The sequence below is a fragment of the Vespula vulgaris genome, chromosome 10 (assembly GCF_905475345.1).
Source record: "Vespula vulgaris chromosome 10, iyVesVulg1.1, whole genome shotgun sequence".
In the NCBI taxonomy this organism is placed as follows: domain Eukaryota; kingdom Metazoa; phylum Arthropoda; class Insecta; order Hymenoptera; family Vespidae; genus Vespula; species Vespula vulgaris.
The window spans coordinates 3,606,467-3,630,000 of NC_066595.1; the positions used below are offsets into that span (position 1 = coordinate 3,606,467).

The following is a 23,534-nucleotide window of genomic DNA, read 5'->3' on the forward strand; positions in this document are numbered from 1 at the left end:
CCCCGGGTAATGGTGCGTGCACGGCTATCAAATTATTTTCACCTTTCAAGTCCACGTATTCGACGATCCATTGTCAAGTTTAAGTGCCGAATTACTCGAGGCCATACAGAGATTCCCCATCACCCGACTGTCTTATCTTCTTTCTCTCGTCTCTTTAATTATTTGTTTTCTTTTCTTTCCTCCTCTTTCTCTTTCTTTTTTTCCTCCCCTCATGCGTTTATTTCTTGCGTGCATCTAAGCGAAACGTCCTATCGCAAAACTCTTACTTTATTTTAATATTAAAGCGTACATCAACGAGAAAAACTGTTCTCTGTATATGTATCGTGTTATTATTTTAGAATTTAAGTAAATTTAACGAGATAAAAAAATCGATAGAATCTCGAGTTTTTGAGTTTTCAAATTGATACTGAGTTTATTTATTCAATTATATAACAGTCTTATTTTGTTGAGTCAAATCCTTAAGAAGAGAGAGAACGACTGTTCCGATTAGCAGTGATATATTTTAAGATCATCTAAGTTTAAGCGGTAACAATTAAAAATATAAAAGACATTTACTCGGTTTCGAGTATTCGAAATATCTTGGAATTATCTTAGGTTCTGGAATTATATAGGCGTGTACTGCGAAATTTAAACTTAATCCAGGCTGGGGGCTGGCATTTCACGGAAACGGAAATATCAAAGCTCCCTCCCTCCCTCTCTCTCTCTCTCTCTCTCTCTCTCTCTCTCTCTCTATTTCGAGTGGACGTGCGCACTACGCATTCTCTATCTTGAACTCGAAGATATCGCCTGTACGTTGCGGGGAGTCCACCTTGCTTCGTTAGACTGTGACACGCGTACACGAGAAATACTTACGAGGTAGAGAAACAGAAAGGGAAATAGAAAGAGAAAGAGAAAGAGAAAGAGAAAGAGAAAGAGAAAGAGAAAGAGAAAGAGAAAGAGAAAGAGAAAGAGAAAGATAGATATATAGATAGGAGCGCAGGCCAATGAAAGAAGAAAGACACGAAACGTATGTGTATGCTTGGCTCTCTGCTTTGTACGTTTATGTGTGCGTACGTGCGCACAAGCAAAATTCACGTAGGTGGTAACAACCAATGTAAGTGAGTAGTAGTAGTAGTAGTAGTAGTAGTAGCAGTAATAGTAATGTTGGTAGTAGTGGTGGTGGTAATGGTGGTGGTAGTGATGCTAGTAGTGTAGGTAGAGAACCTCGCGAGGTGTGTAGGCGGGGGGGTTGTAGGGGCAGAGAAGCTCGCAGGGGTTTATAGATAGCAGTGCATGGCCTAGAAACTGTGCCGCTCGGTGTTTTTGACCCTTCGCCTAGCTACCGCTTCTGGGCCATTGCAACATCGTGTGTTCGTAGCTCTTAAGCGACGTTCACACGACGACAGTTGGATTCGCGAAAAATTTCTTTGTCATAAGATTCATACGTCATCAGATTAAACGTCGTAGATTAATTGAATACGTCAGTAAGATCGTATTAAGGATCTTCTTGGATAAGGTTTTATGGAATAATAGGATGAAATAACAATCGATAGATGAGTACTTCGAAATAAATATATTACGTAAAAGGATAAATATAGAAGTGAGATATTTATATACATATATATATATATATATATATACATATATATATGTGTATGTATTATCTGGTTGACTGTCAAAGACCAACAATTATAATTCCTCTATTCTCATTTTCATACTACTTAGAGTATATCACGTCTGTCGTCCGAGTCGATGAGGGAAAGTGAACGAAATGAAATATCATCGTCTGTACGAACGATCTCACGATCTTCTCGCGATATCTCAGCATCATCTGAAAATAATGCATCGCAAGCGTCTAGGATCGTACGGTTCGATTATTATCTGTCGGATCCAGTGTTCAACGCGCTAGCGAATATACTAGAGGAATAGTAGTAATAGAAGAAGAAGAAGAAGGAGGAGGAGGAGAAGGAGGTGAAAGAGGAGGTGGAGAAGGAGAAGGAGGAAGAGGAGAGAAAGAGGAGAGAACGAAGGGAAGATGGAGGGAAGGGAGAAGGGAAAAACTCGCTCTAGTCGGTGTACTCTACTCGACCTCCTTATCGACCGTGGATTCGACCTCGCTCGCGCGTTTATCGCTTCCGGGTCGTTGCTTCGTGACGGGTCATTTTAAGCAACGTTCACAACGTTATTCGCGGGAACCCGTTGTTACAAGGCAAACCAAACGCCAGGTATCAAAAGCCAGGAAATATCTTTTCCATCATCTCCGTTCAATCTCGACCTATGACCTTCTCTCTACTTATTTTACTCTCTAGTCAAATGCACGCTCATTAATAAATAAGAAAGTAGATATATGTAACTTATTCTATTTTCAAGCGAACATAATATTTTATCCAGATTTACGATCTTTCGGATTACGCGAATACGAAATCAAGTTTCTCTCGTAATAACGTAACGATGTAACGGTGATCTTTCCGATCGATTTTCTCCACTTTTTCCTTTTCCCTTTCTGTTCCATTTGTTATCTCATTCTTCCATTTTATACAACACTCTGATCCTTCGTTTGAAAGAACAGAAAAAGCAGAAAAAATAATCTTTTCTTATTTGTAATACTAAATGTTCGTAGTCATTTCCCTTAACGTTTTTTTCTTTTAGTATCCGTAAGTCTTTTATGTGACTATGTAATTACATAGGACATCATACATACATACATACATATATATATGTATATATATAGATAGATATCAGAGTTGATAAAAAAAACGTAGGTATAAATGTTGTATAGACTTAGAGGATTAGAAGCAAGTTCTCGAGAGCGCCGTTTCAACGCGCGTATTACGCGTAGTTGTACGTAGGAGTGACGTAAGAGAACTTTCGCTCGTTTCTACCGATTACCAGCCGGCGCACTACCTTGCACTTGCATTCGCGCACTCTCTTGCGCGCGGGCGCTCACGCGCGTGCACGCGCTTAACTCTCGCTCTATGCGGTTCTAGACAACTCGAAACCAGTCTAAGACTTAGCAATGTAATTCGCTGTGACAAGTCAGGGCCGGTGGTACAATCATTAATGACCAAGAATCGATATAATATCGTTAATATCTACTTCGATTTATCCTCGATTGTGGTACTTAAGAATCGAGATTATTATGAAAAACAACGTAAACTTTTCCGCGTGATCTATAAATCCTAACGATAGGATCTTATGGCTTTCGTTTCGATTGAATTTCATAATAACGATGTGATCGCTCAAAGTAATTTTACGTGGAATATATCTAAGCAGATATCTTGCATACATACCTATCTCCATCTCTATCTTTCGATTTCTTTGTAATTTATAATACATAGATTTATGTCGATTATTACGAATTCGTAATATTTCTAATAGCGTATGTATATCTGTTTGTGCAAGAGTTTTTGAACAATAATAATAACTGTTATCATTATCATTGCCATTACCATTATTATTAAAATATTATTATTATCATCGTCATCATCATCATCATCATCATTATTATTATTATTATAGGTGCGTGCGAGGGGAGAAAAATAATTATGTGAAAGAAAAAAAGACAAGAAGAAATTAGACAAATAATAAGAAAAAAAGAAAATAATAAAAAAAAAAGAAAAAAATTAGAATTACAACTAACGTGTAGAGAAACGTACGATGTAAAGCGACGATAAAGAAAGACGTCGACGAAACTCCTCTTGCTCCACATACGCGAGACAATTCTTTCTCCGGCGTACTCATAATTACGACCTCGTATGCGTGTCACGCGTTTAGGCACGCGCGCAAGAGCGAACGAGCGTGAAGCTCGTCTCGATCCAACGGGATCGTTCGGTTCGCAGCGAAAGTGAACACGGCGAACGCGTCACGGCTCGTAGCTTCTTCTACTACACTACTACTACACTACTACTACTACGACTGCTACTGCTACTGCTACTGCTACTACTGCTACTACTACTACTACTACAACTGCTATTACCACTACTATTACTACTAGTTCTGCTTCTTCTTCTTCTTCTTTTTCTTCTTCTTTTTCTTCTTCTTCTTCTTCGTTCCTTCACCGGAAAAGTCGTTCTGCGAGTTTACCGTTGCCCCCGTCTATTTCTTTACTAAGCTCGACACAATTCGCTTTTACGTCGTTTTAAACGAAATCGTTCCAGGGATTCATCTACGATAACGATTACGCGTTGATAATAATCACGCAATGATTCTTTTTTTGTCTGAATATTTTTTTCATTTTTTTTTCGTTTTATTTAAGTGATACGAGGATTAGATAATTCATGGATTTATTTGCAAAAGGAAAATTTCATTGGAAAGTATTTTTATTAAAAAAGTTTATGTATTATTATTATTATTATTTATAATTATATGTCAAAGAGATTTATTTATTTATTTATCTATTTAGTCCTATAATGAATATACAAGTATTAAATTATCTTGAAATTATAATACCTTTTACATAATTAGCGTATTGGTAAATGCCTGTTTAATTATTTATACCTTATTTTATGTATTTTTATAACATTATCCAATTTCTTCTTTTTCTTTCTCTTTTCTTTTTTATCTCGGTCGATCGGACATAAAAAAAAGGAGTTTAAGTTTCTCTTGAAAAATTGTTTGTGGAAAAAAATACAAGAGGAAAGGAGGGAAAAAAAAGAAAAAAGAGAGAAAGAGAAAAAAGAAATTATACATGATAATAAAGGACGGAGAGCTATTGAAATGTAACACTCGGATTATTGAGAATGCTACATCTCCAATCGATGACGTGAAAGAATTAAAACCGTAATTAACGAAGGAATCTCTTATCGTTTTAAATCTCGATTCACCGTTTAACTTGCGACACTTTGTAAATGGGTTAACGAGACGGGAAGAAGAGAGAAATAAGAAGAGAAGCCGATGGAATCATTTTCTCACGTTCGAAAGTTACGCTCGTTGGGAGCACGCGGTGCTTCTGATCCGGCCGCCAACAGATTAGTATCTATAGGTATATATGTAGTACGTATAGAAAAAAAAAAAATCCACCTTAGGGCATCTCTCGTAGCATTTGGTTCACACGCAAGCAACAAGACATCTATATAGAAATTCCATAGGATTACGGGGAATGATTGAAAGCGAATACGCGTTTTATTACACGTGTACGCGACGAAAAAATATAACAACGCGTTTACTCAAATTGATACCTTTCGCGATTCTTTTTTCTTCGTAGTTTCTTTCCTTTCCCTTTTTTCTTTTTCTTTTAAATAACATGACATTGAAAAATACATTTCAATTTGATAATGATTCGAAAGAAGAAAGATGATAAAAAAGAGAAGAAAGATGATAAAGGAAGCAAAAAAATGAATACAATAATTATTGTTTTAAACTGCAAGATAATATCTATTAATCAATTCTCTCTCCGTCTCTGTCTCTTTCCAAGACGTCGTCTTCTAGCATCGTGAAGTTACAAACACATCGCACGGTCCCTCGAACGCGAAATATGTCGGTCGCAACTTTCTCTTTGGCCAGAGGCTCTCAAACTTGCTTCCTGATTCCGCTCGAGGTCTTCTACGATAATGGGGATTATCGAATCACGAAGTCTTATTCAATTTAGTCGAGAAAGTTGTCTTGAGAGGGAAGGTTAATCGAGAGGTAACAGTTTGAGAACCACTGTCGAATACTCCGCTAATCTACGCTTTCTATGTTCGATCAACATCCACCTCCGTAATTATTTAATACGCGGAAGAGAGCAACGTCAACGAGTCGACCTCCCATCTTGGTTGAAGATTTTTCTCTAGAAAACAAAAAATAAATAAAAAAAGAAAAAACGGAAAAAGAGAAAATGAAGAAGAAAAAGAAAAATGGAGGACGAAGCGAGGAATGAAAAAGAAGAAAAGAAATAAACGGGAATGAATTTTGATAACGATCATTTGACGTGGGTGTTTCGAAAACGGATGAAAGTTATCTTTCTCTCTGTGTCTCCGTTCTTCTTTCTTTTTTTCTCTTTCTCTTTCATCCCTTCAACCAACTAAAAAGCTATAGCCAAATTAAGCGAATTGTTTGTACCATTTAACAACAAGTACCCCTTTCTAATAGTTTCTTAGCTAAGCAAAATCCAAATGCGTCGCGTTTGGCATGATGTTACTGCCGTTGTCAGTACTACTAGCTTTTGCGTAATGGTAGAAACATCATCGTCACTTGCAAGACGACGCCATAACGTTGAGAGTACGTTAACCCCAAGAGGAGACCTGAACGCGGCTTTCTCCATCGACGAACGTCCCCTTCCTCTTATCCCCACTCACCCCTTTTGTACAATACATCTCTCTCTATCTATATATATATATATTATTCTATATATATATATATATATATATATATATATATATATATATATATATAGAATAATTCATATAATGCATCCATTTAGTATATCTATTCTTAAAAAATCTTTAAACGATTATAAGATAAGGACGATGAACATTAAACGATAAAACTAAATATAAATAAAACCATAGAAAAAAATATTTGAGGAAAATTTCGAATTTAATAGATGTGATCGAACGTTCAATCGAAAGGGACTTGCGCAGACGTGAACGAAACGAGCCAAGCGAAACGTGGCTGGAGTAAGTGCGTGAATGTGCGTGTTTCCAGGAGGAACTAGGAAGAGAACGTGGAAGAGAGATAGACAGAGACAGAGAGAGAGAAAGAGAGATAGAGAGAGAAATGGGGGTGTGCAGGTTCGTCGGAAGGGTGGGGGAAGGGCGCCCTTGCCCTTGGCATTGCCGCTCGATACGAATAGTCAGGGCTGTCCAAAACGGTGCCGAGCCAATTTGACGTGCGCGTAAGCTTCGCGCACGAATACTCACCGGAAATGAGAGGAAAGTACAAAACGAATGTTCGTGAATACTTTATCTTATAATTTTTCTTCTTTTCTGCAAAGAGTTATTTATTTTAGATACCTATGTATCTAAAATAGGTCCTTTCTGCTATGATATTAAAAGAGTAAAGATAAAGAAGAACAAAAGTCATAACGAAAAGATAAATGGAATAAAAAAATTAATGTTAACAAAAAAGAGAGAAAAAAAGAATTAACAAATATTCCAAATGGTTTATTTGTTCGAGCAGGAGAAAAAAGAAGATCTCGTTAACGAGGATGAATGAAAGATTTGAAAAGAGAAAAAAAAAGTGAAAAAAATTTCGTGATTACATTATTTGCTCGAGCGTCGGAGATAGACGAAAAAAAAGAAAAAGAAAAAGAAAAAGAAAAAGAGAAAAAAAAAGAAAGGATAGAACGTACATGTACGTATGTAGGTGTATGTATTAATATATCTAGTCGATAAGATTAAAGGAGAAATTCGGAACGTTTTCGACACGTCGTCGTTCTAGAAGCCGTTCCGCATCGTTTACGCATGCTCTCGCCCTTGCCCTTGGTCGATACTCATCCCCTCGAAGGCTGCCTTTTTCCGGAGTGAGCCCTACCCTCCTCTCTCTATCCTCCGTCGCTTCGTGATCTTTCTTCCCTTTTGCTCTGGGTTCCCCGACCACGTGGCGGCCACGTGGAACCCATGACTTTGCTTCTGCGCAGGTGCCAACCCCCAGGAAAAGTCCCTCAGGGAACGATTACACCCTCCTCCGTCGGGTCAATGTACTCTCGGAAAGTAGGCAAGGTGTGGCCTAATTGCGAAATCTTTTCCTTTTTCTCCGTTTCTTCTTCCCTCTTTTTCTTTTTTTTTCCCCCATTTTTTTACGAAATTTCTCCCACTCTAGCCCTTCCGCTCTTATTTTTTTAAACTATAAAGTTTTTATTCGAAGTTTATCTAGTCATTAAAAAACGATAGATTTCTGATCGGACTTTTTATTTTATTTCACGGGCCTAATAATCTAATTTTTTATTTTATATTCTTAATAATTTCCTATAAAAATTCGTATAACAATTGATTTTTCAACATTGATTCTTCTGTGTAGATATATATGTAAATATATATATATATTTTTTTATCTCCCACGCGTTTCTAGAAAAGAGCCCCTTTCGAAGGTCAACGACCTTAATCGTTCCATTCCGTGGGGGTCGTCCCTCCCTTTCTCCTCGCATTCTCTCGAAGACCCATGAATCAGGATGCTCTTTAGGGTTCGCTCACCGACATCTGCTATGGCTGACAACAGCCTGTAATTAATCGATATCAGAACTTCCGCGTGTTGGGATGAAAGGATTCCCGTTCTTTTATCGATAAAAATCCTTCGATAAAAAATCTCTAAGTACATTGTGAAAGAAAAGAAAAAGAAAGAAAAGAAAAAAAAGAAAAAAATACTAGTATTAAAACGGACGAATTGTAATCGGTCGTGTTTAACATTACTACATAATATCGGATTAATTTTTGGAAACAAAAAAAAAAGAAAAAGCAAGAAAAGAAACAACTTCAAAAGCGACCATTTCTTTCTCACCCTTCTTTATTTCTTTTATTTCTTTTCTTTCTACTTTTTCTTCTTCTTTTCTTTTTCTTTCTTTTTTTTTTTCTTTCTACCTCTTAAACTTTCGACCGTTAGAATCAAAGAACGAGTGGCTAACCCTCGTAATTTCAAAGACCACGACAGGAAAAAAAGTTTAAAGCTATGGTCAACTTCCTTGCCTTCTTCTTCTTACCCCTTCCCTCTCATTCTTCTACTATTATCATTTTTTTTCTTCTTCTTCTTCCTCCTGTTCTTCTTTCTCTTTCTTTGATGCTCTTAAAAAAAATGCCTTTTCGATACAGGGAAGAGAGATCGTACGTCTCCGTTTCACGATTCGTTCCATACGTCTTCCTACATTATTTCGTCTTCTTCCAACGTTTTAACGAAGCTCTTTTAACGTTCCTCCTCTTCCTTCTCTTCCTTCTCCCCTTCTCTTCCTCCTCTTCAATGTGCCACGAGAAAGATTTTCAAATGTTTTTTCGCCCCTTCGCTTTAGCTCATTCGAGTGGCAGCCAGGCACTAAGGGTTCGCATCTCTTTCATTCTTCCTTTCGAACTCATTCCGACTGACGTATATTTACCTACTTAAAGTCATATTTCTTTTGAAAAATTAATTAACTTTTGTATTCATAATATAACATTATCTAGACCCGTCATAAAAATTCTTAAACGATCATTCCGATCGATCTCCTGGAGAAAAAGGGAATAAAAGAAAATAATTGAGTAAAGAAAAATAAAAAGTATAATTTTCGTATATACCCAGCTGTTTATAAATGAATGAATTATTTATTTATAATATAACATCGTCTAGACTCGTCGTAAAAATACTTAAACGATCACGTTCTAATCGATCTTGTAGAGAGAGAGAGAGAAAAGTAAAGTAAAATAAAATAAAATGATATGATAGACAATAAAATAAAATATAAATGATCAAACGAAATAAATAAAGACATAACTTTCGTATATACTTATACTTAGCTATCAAACGAGTACACAGTTATCTGACACCTATTTTCTCTTTCTGTTGCAGGTAAGCCTAAGAAGCCCTCACCTGAGGCGTACCTTCTCGCTTTACACCTCCGCACATTAGAAGATGTAGCGCGAGAGCTTAAAGAGATTAGAATTTCATGACCTTTCGTTCGTGAAAGTAGCGTCGGTGATCGTAAGTAAAGGATCGTTCATTGCGTTTTACTTATTTAACACGTCGACGGCCAGCCACCATGACCGTACATAAGGCCTCGCGCGTGACGTGAGCTGAATTTGACCTCCATATCGGATAACGTGTTGAGCTCGCGAGAGCACGCATTCGTTCACTCCTCATAACTAGTTTTATATCGGATTTGTTTTGGTTTTGCTTTTCTTTTTTCTTTCGTTTTGTTTTTTTCTGTTTCTCAACGATTTTTAAGAATTTCGGGATAAGTTAGAATTAGTCCAATATTTTTTCCCCTTTATAGAGGGCAACCAAACCAAACCAAACCAAACGAACGAACGAACGAACGAACAGATAAACGAAAAAAAAGAAAGAAAGGAAAGAAAAAAAAAAATCAGAAATCCCAAAGAGAAAGATAAGAAAGCAATTTTACAAAGTCTCTTCTACTTCCCTTTGAATCTCTGTTTCTTAATTCTCCAACTCGGTTCCTGAGGGGTCAAGTACAGTTCCACCGAGTTCCGAGATTGGCCGTTTCTTAGCCCTGCCAGAGAAAGAAAGAGAGAAGGAAAAAAAAAGAAAAAAGAAAGGAAAAGAAAAGAAAGGAAAGAAAAAGGAAAGAAGGGAGAAAAAAAAGAATAAGAAGACAATTTAAGGATAAAGCGAGATAGAGAGCGATCGTGAGATAGGGAAAGAAGGAAGGAGAGAGCTCGAAGAATCGGAATCGAGTGTATACGAAGGGTGAACGACCGAAAGGCAGGGGCACTGGGCTGCTACCCTCCGCGACGAAAGAGAGAAAGAGAGGAAGAGAGAGAGAGAGTGAGAGAGAGTGAGAGACAGAGATAGAGAGAGAAAGACGGAAAAGAAGCGAGATGGAACGAACGAGAGAGGGTAACTTCGATGTAGAAAGAGAAAGAGAGAGAAAGAGAGGGAGCGAGAGAGAGAGGAGATAGCCGCCTCCCCACTCCCCTCTCCTACGTCGTGCCCACCGAAGAGGATCAATACGAACCACGTGGTGTGGCAGTAACGCCACAGAGAACGCCGTGCCTTACCCTCGTGTATGCAACAACCTAAGCTCTCTGCGAACAGAAAGGTTGGAGGGAGAGAAAGGTATATGGGGGATGAATTCGTCAACGGCTTAACCGCGAAACAACTTTTCTATCCGATCGATCTTTTTTTTTCTCATTCTTTCTCTCTTTCTCTTTCTCTCTCTTCGTGTTAAGACCCATATAGCTGGAACAAACACCTCACCCCCCACGAAACCACCCACTCCCATCTAACCACTTTTTTCTTTCTCTCTCTTTCTCCCTCTCACTCACACACACACCCCATTTTTTCTTTTTACCGTGACTTTGCCCTTACCACGATAGTGGTCCTCCCCTGTTTTCGAGGTCAAACCTATGTATTAAACTGACAAACGTGGATTCTGGTAAACGATCGACAAACATCTGTCAATGAAACCAGATTTACCTCAGTTGCTTTCGAAAGAAAATTGTTCGAAACCGTTCGTGTGGTTACCGAGCTCTTCGTTATCTATATCGAAAGTCTGTTTTTCAGCTCGACGAAAAAAGCAAATTGTCTCCTTTCCTCCCATCCATCCCTCCCTTTCGAAACGATCACGTTCGTTTACCCCAAAATCGACGAACATCTTTTACGACCCTATCCTACGTATTCTATCGAAAGATCCTATTTTTGGTTAGCTATCGATCCTCTCTCTCTTTCTCTCTCTTTCTGTTTCTCTCTTTCTATCTTTCTGTCAGTATGCCGAGTTCGTGCACTCGATTCACCTCGTCGTAGTCAAGACCCACGTCAGTTTACCGACCAGGGAACGGTCTTTATCTTTCTAGGACACGGAGTCATCGGTGCACAAAAGTCGATCTACATCGATGATCTTCCGACCTCGAGTGGTGCGAACTCGAGTCTAGTGGCATGTTCATTCGTTTTTCAAATTTTTACTATGTATTAATGGTATCAATGTCGTAGCGAGAAACGGCTAGCTCGAATTTTTCACGATTAAAGCATAATGCTAATGTACATACATATATATATGTATACACGTATATATTTACTTGAAAAGAGAAAAGAAAAGAGAAGAAAAGAAAAGAAAAGAAAAGAAAAGAAAAGAAAAGAAACGAAAAGAAAAGAAAAAGAAAAAGAGGATGATACCTAAGTCGCGAATGTTATGCGAGCGTCTTATCGATCGTGTGATAATCTCTCTTCTTTCACCGGTGAAAAAAGGGAAGAAGAAAAAAAAAAGAAAGAAAAAAATAGAAGAAAGAAGGAGAAAGAAAAAAATATATATATGTATATAATGTAAATATATTATTATACATATACGAAGACCGAAGAGAAAAATTTGCTCTCCTTCTTCCTACGTGAAAAGTTCCGTGGCGATGCTGGAGGGGGGAGGGGAAAAAAGAAGAGAAAAGAAAAAGGAAACGCAAAAAGGGAAAAAGTAAAAAAAAAAAAAGAAAGAAAAAGAAAAGGGAAAAGAAAAAAAAGGAAATGTGTTTGTAGCACATACTTCTGCCTATCGAGCTATCTCAGCTCGAATAACGAACACGAATCCACTGAAGAAGGACGGAAAAAGATAGAAACAGGGAATGAAGAGGAAGAAGGGCGGTAGGGTGAAGGGATGGATGGACGGGGTGTTGGTTAGGAGGGGGTGTAAAGCCTACCCTTGTAGATTGCTTTGAAGGAGGGTTGCTATTACGGCTGGTTTCATACATTGCACACCCCTGACTTCGAGTCTAGGTCGGTCATTCACCTCGTCACCATCCCCCAACATTACCCAGCAACCCCTACCGAGCTCCCTACGATCCTCCATCGCGTCGACTATCCCCCACCAGCTACGTAACCTCCACCATCGTCATCCCCACTATACTACCGAGCTACCCTTCCTACTTACTCCTCTTTCGCCTACCATCCCCCACTCTACCCTACCTACCTCCCTTTCCCCGCTCAGTGCTCGGTGACGTCACTATACCTCCCCTACGACTCTGACAGTGGGAGGTTGACGAAAAAGCAGAGAGAGAAAGAAAGATGGTAACAGTGGCGTAGAATTATAGGGAATCTCGAATTCGAAAATGATCTTTTATATATATCTAATGAGTTTAAAAAAGATACTTCTCGTAAATTAGATAAAAAATAAAGAAAAGGAAAAAATTTTTAGAAAACACGTCGATACGATTCGTTCTAACACCCAACTTTAGACGTCTTTTTGTTTTTTTTATTTCTCTCTTTCTTTTCTCTTTTTCTTCGTGTTTTTCTTCTTTCACATACATATGTAGGTATATAATATATAGATATTTCAATCGTTTATACGCAGGTATAATTAACCGATGTAAAAAAAATGAACAAGATTTCAGGTATCTCTCGGGCTCGTAAAAGGTTCGATTTCTTAATTATCGCATAAATCATCAAAAGTTCCGTCTCTACCGAAGGAACGTTCCGTATTTACGAAAAACTCGTGTTAGCTTCAGGCGAGAATATCAAATTTTACGCTTCATTATCATTCAATTATGTTAATAAGACGACCTACGATCAACTCCTTTCTCCTATTGACATATACTTACGCGTTACTGACCGAGCTATCATCAATTTTGTTATATCCAGTGTCATCTCTTTCCTTTTCTTTATTATTTTATTTTCTTAAATAAACACACACGCGCGCGCTCTCTCTCTCTCTCTCTCTCTCTCTCTTTCTCATCATTTTTTCTTTTTTTTCTTTTTTTTTTTTTTTTTTTACTATAATACACAATATCCGTACTCGATCAAGACGAACGCGCGCAAGAGAGCTAGAGATCTTCGTGAACGTTCGAGAGAGGTAATACTCTCTTTCCCCCTCTCTCTCTCTCTCCCTCTCTCTCTTTCTCTCTCTCTTTCTCTCTCTCTCTCTCTCTCTCTCTCTCTCTCTCTCTCTCTCTCTCTCTCTCTCTCTCTCTCTCGTCCGTTTCGCTCGCGGGAAAGAGAAAACTACCGGAAATTTAGTTATACCGCTCGATTACGTGCGCTTCGTCTATTCGTAGCAGCATAGAGAACAGGAGCGTATAAATTTACTCGATACTATATGCTTCTTCGCTTTTCGATAAAATAAAAACTCTCTCCCTCTCTCTCTTCCTCTCTTTGATTTTGAGACGTGAAATGATTTTCAAAATCAATCAAATATGACTATAATAAGATAAAACAAATTACACAGAAATAAGCGAAGATAAATAGGTACGTATATGCATCTAACAAAAATTTCATTTTCGATTTATTATCGGAAATCTTACGTACTGTTTTAAACAATTCGATAAAAAGAAATAAGAAAATATTCATAATTGCAATTATTCTTTTAAAGATTAATCAAGAATGAATCAAAAAAAGAAAACGGAGATAGATAGATGAATAAATAGATACAGAAAGAGAGAAAGGAAGAGAACTTGTACAATTTCCGTTGAACGTCTAATAATCTAGCATGATGTATCGCTGACAGTCGCGTTGTCGTTAGCGCATTGACGATCTCTGACTCACTAACGGTGGGCAGAACGAGCATTAGCCGGTCGACTAGTACGATACTACGATATATCGGTCGACAACGAAGAAGCGAAGAGAAAGTTACCGACCTCGCGGCCCACGTAAAGCTTCTCAACAGACTACGACGATCTATCCTTCTTATCTATCTTATTTCTCGATCGAGATAGACTCACTAACAAAATAAATAAGATAATCTTTTAGAAAAATCAAAAGGATCGTCCTTCTTTCTTTCTTTTTTTTTTTCTTTTTTTTTCTCTCGTTAAATCTCGATCATAATCGTTTTACTATATAATGGAAGAAAAAAAGAAAAAAGAAATATAAATTTCACTTGGAAAATTTTTATCGAATAATTTTTTTTTCTTCTCTCTCTCTCTCTCTTTTTTTATTTTTATTTTTACTGAAATCAAATATGAATGTCGAATTTTATAAATTTCGATAACAAATATTCAAGTAATTTTCATAAGCGAATAGATATTACTCGTCAGAGATGGAAAAAAGCGCGAGCGTAAAAAGAGAACGTCGAACCGGTTGAGAACCACTGCCGAGGCAAGGCTGCATCGCGCAAAAGGTGAATGCATCAGCGCTTCCTACATTTACGCAATCGATCCTTCGAACGTAGTTCGCGCGTAGAAATCGACACGCTCGCTCGAGTCCCTCGTCTGTACATGTGTTCGTATACACAAACGCACACACACACACACACATACCTATAAACAGAGAAAGAGAGAGAGAAACTATACAAGAATATGGATAGTTGGCGATATCGTGCGAACGTGAATGTGGAAATAATCGTTTCTCATGAATTCACGGTTCTACCCACTCTCATTCAGAGAACCAGGGACAATAATTGTGAATGGAGTCTGGCCAAGATCGAGATGACGAAGGGTAAAGGGAAAACGCTTACCTTTTCGTCAACTTTTCAAGTTCCCGCCAATTTTTCTAATAATTTCGAAACAACTTTCTATAGTAATTCTTAATATATCTAACTAAATAAATAATATTTCGAATAATCATAGAAATATTTGGTAAATAATTTATCTATCGGATTTATTTAATTGTATCGTTTTCTATCAACTACTTGTTTCTTACATATAAACGATCGCAAATTAATAGTAAGGAACTCGATTCGTCGATAATGATTTAAGATTCAAACCATCGTATACCTACCAACTACGTAGTAAGGAAATTGACCTATCGGAGGCCTAGATCTTCGAGCCAACGCGAGCTTAAATTTACTGCTCTAACGAACGAGGGACTGACCTTAAACCAACGAAATTGGCTTGACGATGCATTAGACTAGAAGGTACAAGAAGAATGAGAATAATAATAAGAATAAGAAGAAAAGAAATTATATAGCTACGTGCATATAAGAAATATATACACATACGTATATACATAGAGGCACGTGTATTTAAAAATATTGTCCCCTTGCAATAGAAAGCAAAATCTATAGATATTAAAAGTATACCCTGAAAAAATACAGACCGGAGAGAAGTTAAAAAAAGAAAAGAAAAATAGATAATCAATCGTTGATAAGTCTTCTAAACAGCGAGAAAGAAAAAAGGAAAAAAAGAAGAAGAAGAAGAAGAAGAAGAAAGTTTAGTCAAACAAAAGTTTTTTCTAAGTTAAAACGACCGATCGATGGTTAACGTTCCTTTCTCTCGGGACGCTTCACAAGAATTAGGAAATACTAAAAGTAGTGGTCATTCGTTCGGATTTTTTTTTTGTTTTGTTTAAGGACACTAAGGCAACTCTAACTGTTTCGAAGAGTAAAGAAACGTCGAGTTGCGTCCGGTCCAAGGCGAATTGCCTTTCTGGTGAAAGTATCGCTACTCGGTACAGCCCTTGACCTTCCCTCGGCCGAATTCCAGTCGAATCGCGGAGTGTACGAGAGTTTCGTAAGAAGTCGACCGGTCGAGAAGCCAAGGCGTTGTTATGTCGATGTGTTTCGTTCTTGGTAAGGTACCAACGGTGAAAGGCTCCCGCGCGATGTTTCCTTTCCTCTCGAGAAAGAGAAGCCACCTTTGAGTAGGCGAGGAGTATGAAAATGGATCGAGTTATGCGAAAACGAAAGGATTCTCTCCTGTCTCTTTCTTCTTCTTTCTACGAACGGTCTCTCTCTTTCTCTCTCTCTCTCTCTCCTCTCTCTTATTCTTTTTGTCTCTTTCTCTTTCTCTCTCTTTCTCTATGAACGGTCTATCTCTATCTCCACTTCTTTCTCTCTCTCTTTCTTTAGGGAGGGATCTTGGTCCGACGGCTTTACTGCTTTCGCAAGACTTTCCCCATTGTTTAAAAAATAAAGCCGCAAGTCGCGAGTCTATCTCGAGGTCGTTGAACCGCGTTAAACGTGAACTCGCTTAAACGGGTCGTTCAACCGAGTGTTTGCGAATCGTTAGAGAATGATAGACGGATATTATTAACGACGTCTGCTTTTCTCTGATGACTAGGACGACGTAGGATATTTTAGCGAGAACTCGTGAGAAATAAAGAGAGAAAGGGATTGGATATATCTACATATATATGTACCTACATACTACAAGTATATCTGCATATATATGTATCTATGCGTAGGTACGTAGTACAAGTAGAGATAGTTACGTCTGTATGTAAGAAAATATTTAGATCTTTCGAACTCGAAAATGCTGCTGGTCGTTTCTTAAAAAAATAAATATATAAATCGGTCGGATGTTAAAACGATACCCTTCACAATCGATTCTATTACTTTTTAGTTTTAACTCGATGATACTTTTTCACTTTGTGAATATCTATACCTAGACTATTAAGTAAATACGTGTATGAACCCAGAGAAAGGTCAGCCCACAAACGAGGAAGTAGTGCCCAGTTCTCTCGTGATAATAAACCGTAGGAACACTTTCTACGGCTGTATACTTACTCTCTTCACTGAGATAGAAAGAAAGAGAGAGAAGACTCTCAGGTTATTCGCAAAAGGCCTCCTCTCTTCCACGAGTCTTCTAAATGGAACGTGACGTTATTAAGCGTGGTCTCACGGTTATACGATTGTACGGTGTTTCGAATATAAGACGGATCGTTGAATTTCATTTTTAATACTCCTGTCCGATCTATTCGCTCATTATAAAACTCTACCTAGTGCTTGGTCTCGATACACGAAATGAAAGCGACGATCTAATCGTACGATCGTTTCGATAAAGAGTTCGAAGAAAAATCTTTCCTTTTAATTCGAAAAACACGTCTATTTTTAACAAATCCAAAAGCTTTCAGATTTCATATAAAAAGAGAGAAAAAGGGAGAGTGAGATCAAAATACTGAACAATACTTCTCTCTCTCTCTCTCTCTCTTTCTATCAAAGAACTTGAATCTTGACCCAGAAAGATAAGTCTCAACGACTCGAGATCGAAAAGGCTACTTTTTTTATTTCTCGGTCATGTTCACTTTAAAATCAAGCATACGTAACCATCCCCACGTACCCCTCGATACACCAGTCACGGTACTTTTAATCCCCATAATAAAAATCAACTTTCGATCAACGTTTTTGTATTCACATAAGTTTGATGTCCTTAGCTTATCGAATGATCGTAAATATTTAAGAATGGGGATTATACGATTCCTCTTTGTTCGCTCATTACAGTAGTCATTGCCGCTCCAATTCCTTCGGTTGAAACTGGTTTTAGCGGTGTTATTTATGCTGATAGACGCATTCCTATCCTGTTAAACGTTTCCTTGTAAAATTCCTTTGTATAATACCTTTGCGAATAAGAAATATTTAAATGTATATAACTATCTGTGAACATTTCCATGATCAGTTTCTCGAAGGGAAAAGAAAAAAAAAATATATATATATTACTGTAATTACGTCTCGCGAAAATCTCGCAAAAATTTCGTATCATACAGAATCATTGAAGAAAATTTAATGACGAGTTTCAATAGAAAAGAAAAATAATATTTCACGATGAAATTTTCTCTGTTATTACGAAAACAGGGCTCGTGTCGTTTAGAACGTTCTCCTTCATTTTTCTCCCCCTCGTAATAGAAAAAGAGGAGGACCAAGAGTTTGTTAGACAAAACCGTTTCACTCTCAACGAGCAACCGCATGGATAACGGGGCTCTGTTCGTGGCTGAGATAGGTAGGTAGGTAGGTAGGTAGGTAGGTAGGTAGGTAGGTAGGTAGGTAGGAAGGTAGGTAGATAGGTAGGTAGGTACTTCGTCGAGAAAGAAGGGAAAGTAGTTCTGTGAGTCAGTGGGGCTTGCGGTATCCCACACGAACGTTCAATGGTTAAGCAGACTCGAGTCTCTCTCTTTCTTTCTACACTTGATTAATCCATCATCAAGAAACAACAAACGATATAACACAGATGATGATCCTAAATGTTCTTCTTTCATATAACGAAACGTAATAATAACTATCGTTGATTTTATTACCAATTATTTCTTTTCATTTTCTATCGCTTAACTTAAAAGTGTAATCGATTAAAGAAAAATTTCTATTCGTTTAATCATAGAATACACTGATCGACTCTTACTCTATATACTACGTTACTTGTACTTTTCCCAACATATATACATATATGTACGCTCGATTTCTGTTTGCTTTCTTTTCATAAAGAAGCTAACTTTTAGTAGCTAACAACGATCAACTAGTAGTGACACACTTATCGATGAAAAAGAAGAGGAACGTTAACAGGCTAGGCTTCCTAGAACGTCACGATGTAAGTGTGACTTAACGAAAGTATCCGTCACCGGAAATAGATTGTTCGCCGTTCAAGCGGACGCTTAATCCTCCAACAAACAATGGCCGACCCGAATATGTGTCGTTGAAATGTCGACGAACCGACACTAGGAGCTCCTCGAGCAAAGATAAAATTTATATCGAATACGATTCGTACGATATCTGAGAATTTGAACAATTTTTATTTTAAAAAAAAAGAGGAAAAAAACATATATATATGTATATGACTATCTACCTTACGATCTCAGAATCGATCGTTCGATACTGTAGATACTTGGAAATCGATGTAACGAGTTTTTCGTAATGACGTGTATACATGACTCACCGTGAGCTACTTACTTCGTGGCTGTCGTCAGCAATGTCATATCCGCAAACAGGAAGTTTCAGTTGTCTTTCCAAGTTCATAAAAGAGACGTTTCACGGTCTCTTTTCTATGCGAAAATTTATATCCATACGTGATCGATTCATTGGCCAATTAAATATCCATCCATTGTGAAATAGAGAAATTCTCTAAGATACATCAATACATTCCGGCTTGTGATCTTATCAAATGGAAAACCGAGCTTGCGGGTCAGTCATCCTTTTTGAGGTCAGGGCGACGACTCACGGAGGATCCTTCTGACGTAGTATATTCGAAGGAGTTCTCCGGGTCGTGTCGGCCTTCGTCCTGCGCACGAGATACTACGTTCTTTGGAACTGGAATGATCTTCGGTACGGAAAAGTCCTAAAGGACATACGATTTATTTTTCTTCGACTAAATACTACGTCCTTGATGAGTATACAATATGAAAACTCGTGTACGTTTAATAACACATCTGTTTACATCCTTTATTATTCTTCATAACAATTCGTACAACGAGACGCACATACGTGTGTATGTACATACGTATGTGTGTATATTTTTTTTTCTCCTTCTTCTTTTCCGAACGAAGAATCAACAAAGATTAGAAATCGTTAATAATATCTTAACTTGTAATCTATAATCTATAATCTAACTAATATCAATAATGCCATGATATTTCTCGGCACCATTTTACGTAACGAAACAAATCGAAAGATCAAGATCAAGAGAAGGCGAAGCTAAAAGGCTTTACATACGAATAGTATACCGATCTTTGGTCACGGACTCCTTCGATATAACACTCCTCGGAAGGTGAAAGTTTTTCGGTTATCGAACATCGTGGCCTAGACCGTAAAAGAGAGGAACAAGAACGCGTATAGGCTGACGACGAGGAGCTCTCTCGTGTCTCCCGCGGACTCCTGGCTTTCTCTTTTTTAACTCTTCGTAAAAACAAAAGAAAGAAAAAATATATATATATTTTCTACCAACAACGAAGATTCGAGACTCCTGACACGTGATCCTTCTCTAAATACAATAATCGAATATTTGAAAATAAAGTTGCAAACGATTCTTTTGGATCGATTTGCGCTATTTATAAAAACTTTCGCTGTTGTCGCTCAAAGAGAGAGAAAGAGAAAGAGAAAGAGAAAGAGAAAGAAAGAAAGAGAGAGTGAAAGAGAAGGAAAGTTGAGGTCTCGCAGCGCGTTCCAACGTTCAACTAACTAAGCTAGAGTTAAGTACCAACAGCAACAGCAACAGCAACAGCAACAGCAACAGCAACAGCAACAGCAACAACAACAGCAACAGCTACAGCAGCAGCAGTTAACTAGCTAGCTAGCTAGCTGACTCGCTGGCTGGCTAGCTAGCTAGCTAGCTAGCTAGCTAGTTAGTAAGCTAGCTCTCGCGACGATGCTGTTGCAGCGGAGTTAGAGGTTCCCCTACTGGAGAACGTAGAGTATACAGCAACGCCGCCGTTTTACGAGGAGGGTTCTCTCTTCCACTTCCACAGTTCCTCCACCGCACGGCGCACGGGTTCCTCGTCGGTGAGCGCTGGTGCCCGTGGCCGCTGTCCCAGTCGTCGCCCTACTTTGTCGAAGCCAACTCAGCTCGACACTCGGTTTACACCTCGCGGGACGACGCAACGCGCGCGCGCGCTACACCCGATAGAGACAGAGAGATAGATAAATAGATAAATACATTGGTAGAGAGTGAAAAAGAGAGAGAGACAGAGAGAGAGAGAGAGAAAGAGAGAGAGATAGAAAGACAGAGAGATAGAGAGAGAGAGAGAGAGAGTTACAAACTCTTATATGTAAACACATATATAAGCGCGCGCGTACACGCTCACGAGCACGCTTACGTATTAAATACGTATACGCATATATAAATATATATATATTTATATATATATATATATATATATATATATATATATATATACACACACACAAACGGAAGAAAATAGATTCTGTTTCTCTCGCAAAAGGTTCAATGTTATTAATATCGTCTACCATTGTGTGTACAGATTTGCCTAAGAAGCTGTGATCGTTGATAATAATCGTTATTATCGGTTTAATAGTGGTGATAGTGAATGTGATGAAATAAAAACGACGATGACGATGACGATGACGATGACGATGACGACGACGATCACGACGACTACGACGATGATGAAGATGATCATGATGATGTTGTTTTTGATCGTGCTCCGATAAGATCGATATCAATCGACGCAACATCTATCGCTTGATAAACCGGAAGAAGGACTCGCGCGAAAATCGAATCCATCCCCTTCTTCTCTTCCTCCTCCTTCTCCTCTTTCACTCCCTCCATCTTCCATGCGATCTCGAGCTGACCACGTGTCGCGACCGGAACTACCGGTCCTGCCGAATCCTGACCTACGACAATATCCAACTTCGATCGTTCCTATTATCCTTTGATCGAAACTATACTTTTCTTTCTTAACAAATTTTTTGTTTCCTATCCGGGACACCTTCATCCAAGTCTCAACCTTCTCCCCCTCCCGCCCTCTACATCTTCACCTCAATCGACAAAAAAATTTAACTCGCCGGAGGAAAGAGTGTTCTCTGTCAATCAAGAAAAAAAAAAGAAAAAAGAGAGAAAAGAACATTTTCTTTTTTTTTTTTGCCTACTGATCGCATTCGGACGAACTCGATTCAACGATAAACGAGGTTATGATTATCAAGAGAAGAATCGAAGTCTCGAAGAGTGGTGTATGTACGTAAAAGAAAAGGGATCGTGATCGATACGTTACAATTATCGTTCTTCTTTTGGCGTTAGATCGTTTGGAACGAGAGATCTCTGCATCCGGAAGTCGCGAACGGATATGTGCTACGAACTCCGATCGTGAAGGAAGGAAATGTGTTCTACGAGTGTTCCGAACTCGCCAGGCCGAGGAGAGAAAGTGTACGGACTTTCGAAGTGGCATCGAGCGAGAATATTCAACGAGTGTCCTCCTCCTATCATCGGCCTTTTTCACTTCCTTATTCTCCTCTAACGACGATCATTATCGTTACGCTTAGATTACGAGCTTAATAATTTTTTCCATTCCTATTCCTATTTGTTTCTTTTTCCTTGTTAAAAAGAAAAGGAAAAAGCAAAAGAAAAACAAAGAATACAATTCTTAAGAAAAAGAATTTACATGATGGATTTATGATAAATGAGCATTATCGGATCAAATACACCGAGTCGATCGTCTATGATTCCTGTCAATCAAGTTTCGATGTCTGCAAACGTCACTGCCAATATTTATTATATATGTATATCTATATATATATATTTACATGTATCACTGTCTCTCTCTCTCTCTCTCTCTCTCTCTCCTCTCTCTCCTCTCTCTCTCTCTCTCTCTCTCTCTCTTTAGATATATATATATAGATATATAGATATATATATATATATATCTTCGATCTCTTATCGTCCATTGTGATTTTCTTTCGTTACCTGTTCGTCTTTGGAAACATATCACACGTCCTGGACTTCGTCCGATCGAGAAAAGAAAAAGACTAAAGAAGAACGTCGACACTGCCAACGATAGACTCGATGAAATCTATGTAATCGTTTATTTGAACACTGCCAGCCACTAAGAAAGAATCGAGAAGGTACATTGATCGTAAACGATCGAACATACGTATAACGACGACGAGATCGTTACAACGTTAGATGCTTTTTATGATCAACGTCCATGGAGACCGTTGATCGTGGGAAATGGTGAAAAAAAGTTAGCAAAGTTTCGTTACGTAAGGTTCCGCGTGAGCCTGCCATTTTGGTCCACGCAGAGAGAAGTCTAGAACCGGCAACGATAGTTCGTCATGTGTTACGTCGATGAACGATCGAAACGTTATTGAGAAAGAACGAATACGAAAACAAAAAAGAAAACAATAACAAAATAAATAAAATAGAAATAAAGAAGAAACGGACTGAACTTTACTAGTTGGTAGTATCGTTCTGAGTGAGAGAGAGGGGGAAAGAGAGAGAGAGAGAGAGAGAAAACCGAAAAAAAGAACAAAACAAGAACAAATTATATGTGCAAAATATTATTTTACAACAAACGAAAATTTAATTTACAATCGCAAAAAAAAGAAAGAAGAAAAGGAAAAATAGATCGAAAAGGAAAAAGGAGTGAGGAAGAAAAGAAAAGCATTAAAATAGGAAACGAAAGTTAATCGTAAAGGGAAAATTTTTTGATTTCTCCTCGAATGTCGAGGAACGCGTCAAAGAAAATAATTCGCGCGTGGACTATCGCGAACGAGAGCGCTCGCACGATCACAGAGAAAATTATTTACGTATCGTGAGTGAGTGTGGAGGACGCTTTAAAACAGGTTGCCTATGTTAGATATGGACAAATAAAAGTTTTAGGAGGTCGAAGAAACGAAAAGAAAAAAAAGAAAAAAAAAGAAAGAAAGA

The 23,534-nt window shown here is 38.1% G+C and overlaps 1 protein-coding gene across 4 annotated transcripts in view; it reads left to right on the top strand.

Annotated features, from left to right (window-relative positions):
* The window catches only part of LOC127066625 (hormone receptor 4-like), a 102,575-nt gene that overhangs the window by 48,331 nt on the left and 30,710 nt on the right, over positions 1-23,534 (top strand). Inside the window, exons 1-2 of one of the 4 annotated variants that reach the window (XM_051000547.1) lie at positions 20,710-20,902; positions 21,133-23,534. The exon at positions 21,133-23,534 is cut by the window's right edge and continues 400 nt beyond it. The exons of 1 other annotated variant lie outside the window; for it this stretch is intronic. The gene's annotated coding sequence lies outside the window, so the exon portion shown is untranslated. Of the gene's footprint in view, positions 1-20,709 lie in introns of those variants that run through there. 2 more of the 4 variants (XM_051000549.1, XM_051000550.1) reach the window with 2 other exon arrangements.